The sequence below is a fragment of the Diabrotica virgifera genome, chromosome 1 (assembly GCF_917563875.1).
Source record: "Diabrotica virgifera virgifera chromosome 1, PGI_DIABVI_V3a".
Taxonomy (NCBI): domain Eukaryota; kingdom Metazoa; phylum Arthropoda; class Insecta; order Coleoptera; family Chrysomelidae; genus Diabrotica; species Diabrotica virgifera.
In genome coordinates, this window is record NC_065443.1 from 35,164,177 (window position 1) to 35,177,403 (window position 13,227).

Here is a 13,227-nt window from a genome sequence, read left to right on the forward strand (position 1 = left end):
TTAAAATTTATATTGTTCATACTTATTATTTCAAGAATTTTAAGATTTCTAATTATCCATCATCCAGTTAATTTATAAATTATGAAATAGGTATCACTATGATATATTATGCAGCAATAACTATGTTTTCAAAAACTATACCAACCAATCTCTTTCATTCTGACGATGTATTTATACAATTACAACATTATTTACTTAAAAAGTTTAAAGCAATGTTGGCTGAATGCCCAAAAAACTGAGTATATTTAGCCTATTTTACAATATTTCTGAAAAACTTCAACGAATTTTTCTATTTACCGAAAAAAAAATCTAATTCACACAGTTTTATTGGAAAAATTTACTATTTCACCATTTTATTCACTGTCTTTTTAATCTGTTGAGTAACATCTTTAATTTATTTTGATTTTTATGAAGTTGTCTAACCTCGTGTAATTACGATTTTTTTGTAGAATTTGGATTGGTTTTATAGGATTATGATAGGTATGTGTATCTGAAAACACAATAATTCCAAAGAGACATTCGTTGTAGCTTAGTGTAAATTGGTCTTCTAATACTAAAACATTATAAAACATAATAGATTAAAGTAATACAGGAGACTTAAAAAAGTGTTAAAATCTCATGGTACAAAAAAGAAAATGTCTCGAGTGTGAATTTAAAAATGGAGTTACTACAAAAAAGAAGATGGTACATACCTTTGAATATTAAAAAATATTTGAAAAATTTTAATTTTTTTTTGTAGATTGTGTAGTTAATACTAAAAATTAGTAAGGAAATAAAAATGATTATAAATTAAAAAAATCTTCGACGTTTGTTCTTAGAGCATGTGAAACATTAATAATTACCAAAAAATTTCAGTAGGTACCTTTAAATATTAAAAGTATTTGAAAAATTTTAATTTTTGTAGATTGTGTAGTTAATACTAAAAAATTAGTATGGAAATAAAAATACATATCAATTAAAAAAAATCTTCAGCGTTTGTTCTTAGAGCGTAGTTCGAGTATGCCCGAACTTTCCCGATCCCCAATATATCTACTTCTTCTTGTAGTGCTCATCCATTTTGGATGTTGACGATTATCCTAGAAATATATACTTTGCATACTAATGTACTGAAAAGATTTGTAGTTGTTGTGCTGCACCACATATATAGATTTTTTAGCCAGAAAATCCTTCACCTTCCTGGTTTTCTTCTACTTTTCTCTGTAAAATTAGTTGCAGCAGTTCATATCTTCGCTCTTTCTTACAATGTGTCGGATGTATTCGATTTTAACTGTTTTATTGTGGGTACCAGCTCTTTTTCTTTTTTAATTCTTAATAAAATAATCTAATTAGTTATGTGATCTGAGTAAGATATATACAAAAATAAGAAAAAAATGTTTTATTTCTTTGGAATAAAATAAAAAAGCCAAGTTGGTTGACTGGTTTAAAGTATTGCAGTGCAGGGGATTTGAACCTATGATCCAACACTTACTTATTTTCAATGCAATGTAACAAAGTCTTAAATCGCTCGACCAACGTGGCTTTGGAACTTTGCTCTAAAAAACAACGATGATATTCACATGTTATGACATTCCTATTGACAATAAAAAGAAATAAAATGTTTTTCAAATAATATTTTATTCAAAATACTGTTATTTAGAGTGTGAGCTTTATGATTATAAATAAAAAAATCTTTGACGTTTGTTCTTAGAGCATGTGAAACATTAATAATTACCAAAAAATTACGGTACCTTTAAATATTAAAAGTATTTGAAAAATTTTAATTTTTGTAGATTGTGTAGTTAATACCAAAAATTAGTGTGGAAATAAAAATAAATATCAACTAAAAAAAAATTTTCAGCGTTTGTTCTTAGAGCGTAGTTCGAGTATGCCCGAACTTTCCCGATTTCCCAATATTAGCTGTGAGTTTTGGCTTAGGATACCCATATAAAAAGCATGGAAAACGAAAAGTTTCAGCGTTTGTTCTTAGAGCGTAGTTCGAGTATGCCCGAACTTTCCCGATTTCCCAATATTAGCTGTGAGTTTTGGCATAGGATACCCATATAAAAAGCATGGAAAACGGAAAGTTTACCTTGGACAAGTGACGCCGTCACTTGTCCAAGGTAAACTTTCCGTTTTCCATGCTTTTTATATGGGTATCCTATGCCAAAACTCACAGCTAATATTGGGAAATCGGGAAAGTTCGGGCATACTCGAACTACGCTCTAAGAACAAACGCTGAAACTTTTCGTTTTCCATGCTTTTTATATGGGTATCCTAAGCCAAAACTCACAGCTAATATTGGGAAATCGGGAAAGTTCGGGCATACTCGAACTACGCTCTAAGAACAAACGCTGAAAATTTTTTTTTAGTTGATATTTATTTTTATTTCCACACTAATTTTTGGTATTAACTACACAATCTACAAAAATTAAAATTTTTCAAATACTTTTAATATTTAAAGGTACCGTAATTTTTTGGTAATTATTAATGTTTCACATGCTCTAAGAACAAACGTCAAAGATTTTTTTATTTATAATCATAAAGCTCACACTCTAAATAACAGTATTTTGAATAAAATATTATTTGAAAAACATTTTATTTCTTTTTATTGTCAATAGGAATGTCATAACATGTGAATATCATCGTTGTTTTTTAGAGCAAAGTTCCAAAGCCACGTTGGTCGAGCGATTTAAGACTTTGTTACATTGCATTGAAAATAAGTAAGTGTTGGATCATAGGTTCAAATCCCCTGCACTGCAATACTTTAAACCAGTCAACCAACTTGGCTTTTTTATTTTATTCCAAAGAAATAAAACATTTTTTTCTTATTTTTGTATATATCTTACTCAGATCACATAACTAATTAGATTATTTTATTAAGAATTAAAAAAGAAAAAGAGCTGGTACCCACAATAAAACAGTTAAAATCGAATACATCCGACACATTGTAAGAAAGAGCGAAGATATGAACTGCTGCAACTAATTTTACAGAGAAAAGTAGAAGAAAACCAGGAAGGTGAAGGATTTTCTGGCTAAAAAATCTATATATGTGGTGCAGCACAACAACTACAAATCTTTTCAGTACATTAGTATGCAAAGTATATATTTCTAGGATAATCGTCAACATCCAAAATGGATGAGCACTACAAGAAGAAGTAGATATATTGGGGATCGGGAAAGTTCGGGCATACTCGAACTACGCTCTAAGAACAAACGCTGAAGATTTTTTTTAATTGATATGTATTTTTATTTCCATACTAATTTTTTAGTATTAACTACACAATCTACAAAAATTAAAATTTTTCAAATACTTTTAATATTTAAAGGTACCTACTGAAATTTTTTGGTAATTATTAATGTTTCACATGCTCTAAGAACAAACGTCGAAGATTTTTTTAATTTATAATCATTTTTATTTCCTTACTAATTTTTAGTATTAACTACACAATCTACAAAAAAAAATTAAAATTTTTCAAATATTTTTTAATATTCAAAGGTATGTACCATCTTCTTTTTTGTAGTAACTCCATTTTTAAATTCACACTCGAGACATTTTCTTTTTTGTACCATGAGATTTTAACACTTTTTTAAGTCTCCTGTATTACTTTAATCTATTATGTTTTATAATGTTTTAGTATTAGAAGACCAATTTACACTAAGCTACAACGAATGTCTCTTTGGAATTATTGTGTTTTCAGATACACATACCTATCATAATCCTATAAAACCAATCCAAATTCTACAAAAAAATCGTAATTACACGAGGTTAGACAACTTCATAAAAATCAAAATAAATTAAAGATGTTACTCAACAGATTAAAAAGACAGTGAATAAAATGGTGAAATAGTAAATTTTTCCAATAAAACTGTGTGAATTAGATTTTTTTTTCGGTAAATAGAAAAATTCGTTGAAGTTTTTCAGAAATATTGTAAAATAGGCTAAATATACTCAGTTTTTTGGGCATTCAGCCAACATTGCTTTAAACTTTTTAAGTAAATAATGTTGTAATTGTATAAATACATCGTCAGAATGAAAGAGATTGGTTGGTATAGTTTTTGAAAACATAGTTATTGCTGCATAATATATCATAGTGATACCTATTTCATAATTTATAAATTAACTGGATGATGGATAATTAGAAACGATCTTAAAATTCTTGAAATAATAAGTATGAACAATATAAATTTTAATTCATGTTTAGACTAAATAAACAAGATTTCATGAGATTTTAAACCTTTTTTAAGTCTCCTGTATTGCTTTACTCTATTATTTTTTTATAATATTTTAGTATTAGAAGACCAATTTATACTAAGCTACAAAGAATGTCTCTTTGAAATTATTGCGTAATCAGATACACATACCTATCATAATTCAATACAACCAGTCCAAATTCTACAAAAAATCGTAATTAGAGGAGGTTAGAAAACTTCTTAAAAATCAAAATAAATTAAAGATGTTACTCAACAGATTAAAAAGACAGTGAATAAAAATGGTAAATAGCAAAGTTTTCCGATAAAACTGCGTGAATTAGATTTTTTTTTCGCTAAATAGACAAATTCGTTGAAGTTTTTCAGAAATATTGTAAAAGAGGCTAAATATACTCAGTTTCTTGGACATTCAGCCAACATTACTTTAAAATTTTCAAGTGAATAATGTATATAATATGTATTTGTTGTATCGATAGTTTTGCTTGTAAGATGTTTATTTCGTATCTCATGCACTCTGATATTCGTAATTTACTTCTTAGTTCTATTATGTATTGTTTATTTAATTCGATATTTCTTTTTTTGTAAGATTTTAATGATACGGTGAAACAGTAAATTTTTCCAATAAATCTGGGTGAATTAGTTTTCTTTTTTGGTTATATAGTGTAACAACCTAGACACCTTTTTTTTTCCAGAAGTAATGATATTTTATTTCAATATTTCCATCGTCACTACGATGAGAGTCGTAGGTAATCATTTAATTTTAGAAAATATTTATCCTGAATAAGATTCAAATTTACATGTCTATCAAGTTTGTTTTGTTTAGGCAAGCAGGCACTAATTCGTAAAATTATTTTTCCTTAACTTGATTTAATTCCAAAGCATAAACATTCACTGATATACTATTTACTATTTCAAACTTCGAGTTATGACTTATTGGAGCTTCCAAGTCCTCGGTTTTCAAAACAGTATATGGATATGACGATGTAAGTTCTTTATTTATTTTATTTTAGCTGGATCTTCTTCTTCAAGTGCCATCTCCGCGACGGAGGTCGGCAATCATCATAGCTATTCGGACCTTGGAGACAGCTGCTCTGAAAAGTTCGTTTGATGTTCATCCGTACCATTCTCTCAGGTTGCGCAGCCACGATATTCTGCGTCTCCCTATGCTTCTTTTTCCTTGAATCTTTCCCTGCATAATGAGTTGGAGCAAGTTGTATCTCTTTCCACGTGTAATATGTCCGAGATATTCCAATTTTCTGGTTTTAATTGTATTTAAGACTTCCATTTCTTTGTTCATCTTTCTCAGAACCTCTTTGTTTGTGACGTGTTCTGTCCATGATATTTTTAGAATTCTTCTATATACCCACATCTCGAATGATTCCAGTTTTTTCATTGATGCAGCATTCAAGGTCCAAGCTTCCATTCCGTAAAACAGAGTCGAGAAAACGTAGCACCTAGCCAACCTTATTCTTAGCTCTAACCTTAGATCTCTTGTGCAGAGCACTTTTCTCATTTTGTTAAGCTGGATAAAGAGAGCTAATAATCATCTAATAAAAGCAATTTTGATCATCATTTTTGATATTTATGTACCAAATTATGTACAGTTTTTTAGACGTTGTCAACACTGCTTTAAAATATTTCGGCAAATAATGGTGTAATTGTAGAAATACATTTGAAACTAGCCAATATGAAGGAGATTGGTTGGTAGCGTTTTTTGAAAGCATAATATCTTAAGGAGTTACTTATTGCATTTATAAATTAACTCGATGATGGGTAAGTAAAAATTGGGTAATATGTATTGAAAATGTGACAGTATACCTACAACAAAAGACACGATATCTTAAAATTTTTTGAAATAATAAATATGAATACTAATATCCTATTTCAAGCTGGATGAGAAGCTAGAAGATAGAACTAGAAATTTTAATTCATGTTTAGACGAAATAGTCAAGATTTTTGAATTTGGTGTGCCTCTTGTATGGCTTTTCCAATGCTTGAATTTTGTATCTTATACATACCGTATTATTTTCTTCCATATACAAATGTATCACAATATGAAAGTTCTAATCTGATTCTGATTCTAATTCTAATTTTTCCATAAGTGAATTAGAAACCTGTTTAAAATGCAATTAAAATACTGTACTTATAGAATGATTAAGAAAATTTCCGATTGTAGTAATGGCGTTAGTGCAAATAAAGAATTATATCGACACACACCTTAAGTTTCCAGATGGTTGGTAAGAATATATTTAGTTCGAATTATTTTAAAACCGTCCAAAGATCCTTCGAAACCTAGTTCGAATTATTTTAAAACCGTCCAAAGATCCTTCGAAACCAGAATCATACCAGGGTAAATTCTTAGAGTCATGCGTACTAAAAACATTCGAAAGAATGATTAAGTCATAATTAATAATGACATTATTTTCTACCTACGTATCGTGTATTTTTCGTGTTTTTTTTTTGTATCTTTCGTAAAACAATAAGGAGCGCAAGAAAATTTATTATTTATTATTTTTATTGTGAATAAGCCACATTTTTACTTTAAAATTAGTTTATTTTGATCTATCGATTTCCCTTTCGGAGATCATTCTCATAGTACAAATGTATTTGATTTTTTTGATTGGATCAATAGAAGTTCGATTTTTTGCTTATTATTAACTTGTGTATACCCATAATAAGTAATTTTCTCAATCGGATTACTCTAATTATACTAAAAGACTTTTGCTTTGAAAATTTGCGACCTATTTCTATTAGATATCTTCCTTTTAGATATATTTTTTGTCTTTGTCATTTATATTGCACTAAGTCGAAGTTCTTTTTCATATCGATGAATTCAATTTGTTTTATGCATGGGATTTTATTTGAGATCACATTTAAAACGTACTTTATAACAAAAATTTGTATTCTCCAACTGATTAGAACTCTAAATCTGGTTTGAAAATAATATGAGAAATATCGGTGGTTTGGACTTAGCGAAAGAATTTATCTGATATGTATTGTAGGTATTATCGATATAATGATAGATTTAGCAATTAGTGGCTTGCATATATTTATGCTTCATATACTGACATTTTGCACCTAGGGAGAGATAATGTAAATATTGAGAGTTGCATGGTAAAAATAAGAGGTTTACTAGTTTGGACATAATGAAAGAACGCCTGTGTATAATAGAGTACGAAAGATTTGGATGTTTCTCAGTAAAAACGAAAATACTAAAGCCCTTTTGACATGCTGATGTATTTGATTTTTATGTCTGACTAGAACTCTAAATCTGGTTTGCATACAGAGTGAGTTTTATGTATGGAAACACTCAATTATCTCGGAAACGGCTTGCAAGATTTTTATAGATTTTGATGGGTATGAATTTTCTGAGGCGGTCTATATTATAGTGACAATTACATTGTTGTCAGATTTTCCGTTTTTCTGGAAATCCAATTCCGTATTTCTAATAGGACAAGAAGTCGTTATTTGAGTTTTGAAGTCCTAAAGAAATACTGATTATTTTTCATGTTATTTTCCCTACAACTAAATGCCATAATTTCGAAGTTATTGCTACATTTATTAAAAAAATTTAAACAAATTATAAAAACCAATAGTGTACAAAAGTATACAACACGATAGTATACGAAAAGTTTGGATGTTTCTTAGTAGAAACGAAAATACTAAAACCCTTTTGACATGCTGATGTATTTGATTTTTATGCTTGACTAGAACTCTAAATCTGGTTTGAAAATAATGTGAGAAATATCGGTGGTTTGGACTTAGCGAAAGAATTTATCTGATATGTATTTTAGGTATTAGCGATATAATGATAGATTTAGCAATTGGTGGTTTGCATATATTTGTATTCCATTTTGATACACTGATATTTTCTAGGAAGAAATAATGTAAATATTGAGAGTTGCGTGTTAAAAATAAGAGGTTTACTAGTTTGGACATATAGAAAGAACGCCCGTGTATAATATTTTACGAAAGATTTGGATGTTTCTCAGTAGAAAAGAAAATACTAAAGCCTTTTTGACATGCTGATGTATTTGATTTTTATGCCATTGTATTTTATTGGTTGAGGTACTGTAAGTTGCGATTGGACGGAAAATACGTATCTAAGACCCTTTTGACATGATGTATTTTATTTTTCTGTCACTGAACTCTATTGGTTAAATCGTATCATTTGAGAATTCGTATGTCCCTATTGCACCAAGAGGACCGAAGATACAGAACTCCTTTTTAACATTCTGCTCTATTTGATTTTTCTGTGTCTGGTGGTTAAATCATTTGTATCTAATGTCTTTATGGCATGATGTTATGTTTAATTTTTCTATATTATTCAATTTGTTAAATCACATGATACCTCGCATATCTCTCAGAGAGGGATGGATTGGACATATCAAAATACTGCTTCTATTATATCTTATACGTTATCAGGGGCATTAGTTACGTATTTTCAGGATACAGCCAAAAGGGCATTAGTTATATCTTCTGTTTTATTGGTCCAATCGTGACGTAAAAGTCGGGCCTCCACCACAAAACGAGACAAAAATGAGCAGAATGGACCTTAAATTTTTTTTTAATTTCCCCCAGCATCTGGGGAAAAATTGATTTTCTATCTAACTCTAATACACAGACTCTTATGGGAGGCGCTGTTGCTAGATGTTGCGAAATGCCCAGTTTGTCAGTAGATCTAGGAAATTTTTTTGTGCGCCCATACCGTTGGGCACTACATACCTACAACTTTTATTGTCTATGCCTCTCTACGTTACGCCATTTAGGCATGTCTACAACTTTTATTGTCCACGTCTCTCCTTACGTCTATGCCTCTCTACGTTAATCCGTTTAGGTACTACATGCCTACAACTTTTATTGTCTATACCTCTCTTTTTACTTGTGTATATATAATTTTCTCAATCGAATTACTCTAAAAGACTTTTGCTTTGAAAATTTGCTATCTTTTTCTATTAAATATCTTCCTTCTAGATTTTTTTTTTTGTCTTTGTCATTTATAATGCACTCAGTCGAAGTTCTTTTTCATATCGATGAATTCAATTTGTTTTATGTATGGGATTTTGAGATCACATTTAGAACGAATTATGGTAGATTCCTTCAACGTAATATCTGTATCAGGACAAATTGGAATAAAAATAGCGAGTTTAACTAAAAATACTGAAATGGAATAAAAATGGTGAATTGGAATAAAAATGGCGAATTGGTGGCACCAAATGTTATGGCCGTAGATAAAATATAGTATGCAGCTCGTAACGGTTAGTTTATGGATTAAATAACATATTCGATACTCCCCACACCTTTAACGTACCACAATCTCCAATCAGACCAATGCTAATGAGATGTCACCATCGCTTACACATAAATTATGTTACGGTCGTAGATAAAATATATGCCTCTCTACGTTAAGCCGTTTAGGTACTACATACCTACAACTTTTATTGTCTATGCCTCTCTTTTTACTTGTGTATATATAATTTTCTCAATCGAATTACTCTAAAAGACTTTTGCTTTGAAAAATTGCAATCTTTTTCTATTAAATATCTTCCTTCTAGATTTTTTTTGTCTTTGTCATTAGGTACTACATACCTACAACTTTTATTGTCTATGCCTCTCTTTTTACTTGTGTATATATAATTTTCTCAATCGAATTACTCTAAAAGACTTTTGCTTTGAAAATTTGCAATCTTTTTCTATTAAATATCTTCCTTCTAGATTTTTTTTTGTCTTTGTCAACTCAGTCGAAGTTCTTTTTCATATCGATGAATTCAATTTGTTTTATGTAAGGGATTTTATTTGAGATCATATTTAGAACGAATTATGGTAGATTCCTTCAGCGTAATATCGGTATCAAGACAAATTGGAATAAAAATAGCGAATTGGAATAAAAATGGTAAATTTAAATAAAAATGGACTAACAATGGCGTCATCTAGCGGCTAATAGGTAAACTATGGTAGATTTCTTCGACGTAATGTCAAGGAAAAATGGACTAAAAATGGTGAATTGGAATAAAAATGGTGAATTTGAATAAAAATGGCGAATTGGAAAAAAAAAATGCCGAATATGTTGCGGTCGTAGATAAAATATAGCATGCAACTCGTTAAGCTTAGATTTCTGCACGTGATTGGTTTAAATAACATATTGTGTTATGGTCGTAGATAAAATATAGTATATGCAACGTGCCTCTTTCCAACGATCCCTTTGTACGTCACGAGCCAACGCGCTCCTTTCCAATACCTCACACGTCGAACCAATAACAACGGAGATATGCTTTAGTGCCGTTTTGGCTATGCCGCCATTTTTGTTTTTTGTGTTAACGTATTCGTTACCCCCTCCCCTTTCCTATGATACCTCACATGTCACGATCGAACCAATAACAACGGAGATATGCTTTAGTGCCGTTTTGGCTATGCCGCCATCTTTGTTTTTGTGTTAACGTATTCGTTACCCCCTCCCCTTTCCTATGATACCTCATATGTCACGATCGGACCAATAACAACGGAGATATGCTTTAGTGCCGTTTTGGCTATGCCGCCATCTTGGTTTTTTTGTGTTAACGTATTCGTTACCCCCTCCCCTTTCCTATGATACCTCACATGTCACGATCGGACCAATAACAACGGAGATATGCTTTAGTGCCGTTTTGGCTATGCCGCCATCTTTGTTTTTTGTGTTAACGTATTTATTACCCCCTCCCCTTTCCTATGATACCTCACATGCCACGATCGGACCAATAACAACGGAGATATGCTTTAGTGCCGTTTTGGCTATGCCGCCATCTTTGTTTTTTGTGTTAACGTATTTATTACCCCCTCCCCTTTCCTATGATACCTCACATGCCACGATCGGACCAATAACAACGGAGATATGCTTTAGTGCCGTTTTGGCTATGCCGCCATCTTGGTTTTTTTGTGTTAACGTATTCGTTACCCCCTCCCCTTTCCTATGATACCTCACATGTCACGATCGGACCAATAACAACGGAGATATGCTTTAGTGCCGTTTTGGCTATGCCGCCATCTTTGTTTTTTGTGTTAACGTATTTATTACCCCCTCCCCTTTCCTATGATACCTCACATGCCACGATCGGACCAATAACAACGGAGATATGCTTTAGTGCCGTTTTGGCTATGCCGCCATCTTTGTTTTTTGTGTTAACGTATTTATTACCCCCTCCCCTTTCCTATGATACCTCACATGCCACGATCGGACCAATAACAACGGAGATATGCTTTAGTGCCGTTTTGGCTATGCCGCCATCTTTGTTTTTTGTGTTAGCGTATTCGTTACCCCCTCCCCTTTCCTATGATACCTCACATGCCACGATCGGACCAATAACAACTAGTGGAAAATAACTACACTATTCCATCGCTGTGACGTCAGCATCTATCTCACTCTTACTCATTGGAAAGGTACTTCTCTCTCTAACACATTGATTTCCCTATCTTGATAGCAGAATCTGTTTTGTTCTTCTACTCCTTACACCATCTTTAGAAAACCGATATTTAATTCTGAATTCCTTATCGGTGTATTGTGAAAAGGGATTTATTCTATCTTTGAAAAGTTTCCTTTTTCGTGTATTTTCTATTATGTTAATTAAATTATCAACTTCTTCGACAGCCGCAACACCCCTTAAACACATTTTTTATTATATAATTACTCACAAAACAAATCAAAATATAATATATTTTTGCCTGTGATGACATTGACAGTCATAAAATAGGTTATACCAGACTTAAACAAGGGTGTGGGTCGGTATAAACTTGGACTAAATTCTTATACCACGTATAAACTATATCTAAGTTATTCCATGTTTATTGGTAGTAATTTTGCCTATACCTGATTTATTCTCAGTATAACTTTTATACTTGGTTTATTAGTAACAGTGTTAATGTCTAACTGCCTTACTAATAAAACACTCGTATTCTAAGGTTATTCCGTATTTATATCTAGAATAGTTATAATAGGTATAAGGTAGATATAATACGAAAATAATTTGTTACCAATAAACTAGGTATAAGTTAGTTATAAGTATTCCCACTTTATTCCGAAATAATAGTTTGGCAACGGCGCAATCTTCTACACAATTGCATAAAACAACGATATATTGAGTGAAATATGTCAATTTTGACTTTTCTCTACAACTGACAAGCCAAATTCCGTCATTTTTCGTACTTTGTATTTTCTGCTATATTTTAATAAATCGTTATTTCATATGTTGTATGTTGAGTTTGAGTATTTCATAAAATGGCTTCAAATAAAAGAGAACGTTACATTAAATGGGAAAGTGAAGAAAAATTAAACAAACTGATTTATTTTACTTATAAATGCAATGTAAATATGTTAATTTCAGCATATTGTGAGAGATGTTCTACATATTATAGAAAATAAAGACCTTATTTTTCTTGTAGATTGGAGGATAAGCCTCCGCTTGTTTACAATAAGTGAATCACCTACTAATTTTTCTAAAAACTTTACATCATCTTTAGGAAACCGGATTTTTATTCTGCATTCTTTGAAAAGGAATTTATGCTTTCTTTGAAAGTTTTCCTTTTTCGTGTATTTTACATCATCATGTTAATTAAATTATCAACTTCCTCGTTAGCCGCAATACCTCTTAAACACATTTTTTTATTATATGTCTACTCAAAAAACAAATCAAAAAATAATAAATTTTTGTCTCTGATGACTTTGACATTCATAAAATAGGTTATACCAGACTTAAACAAGGGTGTGGGTCGGTATAAACTTGGACTAAATTCTTATACCAAGTATAACTTATACCGAAGTTATTCCATGTTTATTGGTAGTGATTTTGCCTATACTTGATTTATTCTCAGTATAACTTTTATACTTGGTTTATTAGTAACAGTGTAATACACTACTTATAACTTAGAATGAAACCTAAAGAACCCAATACAATGTAAGCTATTCGATTCTTCCTCCGTCCTGGTCTGGTAAGTTCCTTTGCCGAGGTGGGCGTGATCACCACATGCTTAAAAATTTCCTTTTTATATTGTAGGACAGTTTTAGACTTT

The 13,227-nt window shown here is 30.9% G+C and overlaps 1 protein-coding gene across 2 annotated transcripts in view; it reads left to right on the forward strand.

Annotated features, from left to right (window-relative positions):
* Positions 1–13,227, forward strand: part of LOC126882878 (sex peptide receptor) — a 1,311,932-nt gene that overhangs the window by 825,019 nt on the left and 473,686 nt on the right. The window lies entirely within an intron of this gene.